Raw genomic sequence first — 857 nt, 5'->3', positions numbered from 1 at the left:
TTGTAATGCTTGAGTATGGTTAGATTCTATTAGACTATGATGTGCTCATAGGACGATCTGTGGCCTAAAAAACAGGGATTTTTATAAGGGGCATACCTACGAGAATGGAAAGAGGAAGTGCTCTCATCTCATAAGGTCAACCCACAAGCAAGGAATAGGTGCTGATCCTAGGAAAAGGGGACAGTACTGTAGCAAAAGTCACAAATTTTATAGGAATTATTCTGGAAAGTGTAAACTCTATGAACAACTAGCATTATTATGCTTCGTGGAAGTAAATGACGGTGTCAAAAGAACACTTTGATTTCACCCAGAGTTCCTTCAAGCTACTACAACTAATAAAAATAGTACATACTAGGAAAACAATAGTACAAAAAGATAAGAATAGAAAACAGATTACTCATGTGTCATAAACACCTAAAGTTTTCAATTGAAAGAGGAAATAAAGAAAAGAAAGAGAGTCCTCACAATTCTTAAATATTAGTAAAGCTGACTAAAAACACGAGTAAATGCTCATGTCTTAATAACAAAGAAAAATAATAAGCAAAAGATTGTTCCAGAGAGGACAGAGAATTGTTATGGAAGGGAGAGATTTGTATATAAACATATGTAAAAAAATGTATACTGTTAAGATATGAAATGTTATTATGAGTTATATTACTTGCATAATGATTATGTATAAAATATCGCTTTCAATCTGGGGGGGATACGTAGTGATTCGAGAATTTCTGTGTAAACTCTATAACTCTCAGCCTTCTACCATCTCGAACACACGATATTCTAGATACAAGTTTTGGGATGGTAAAATTCTACCTATTGTGCGTCACATATTTGTGTATGCAGGTTAAAATCAGTCTCAG

Source organism: Schistocerca piceifrons, chromosome 6 (genome assembly GCF_021461385.2).
Source record: "Schistocerca piceifrons isolate TAMUIC-IGC-003096 chromosome 6, iqSchPice1.1, whole genome shotgun sequence".
Classification (NCBI taxonomy): domain Eukaryota; kingdom Metazoa; phylum Arthropoda; class Insecta; order Orthoptera; family Acrididae; genus Schistocerca; species Schistocerca piceifrons.
Note: the sequence above shows the minus strand (reverse complement) of the source record.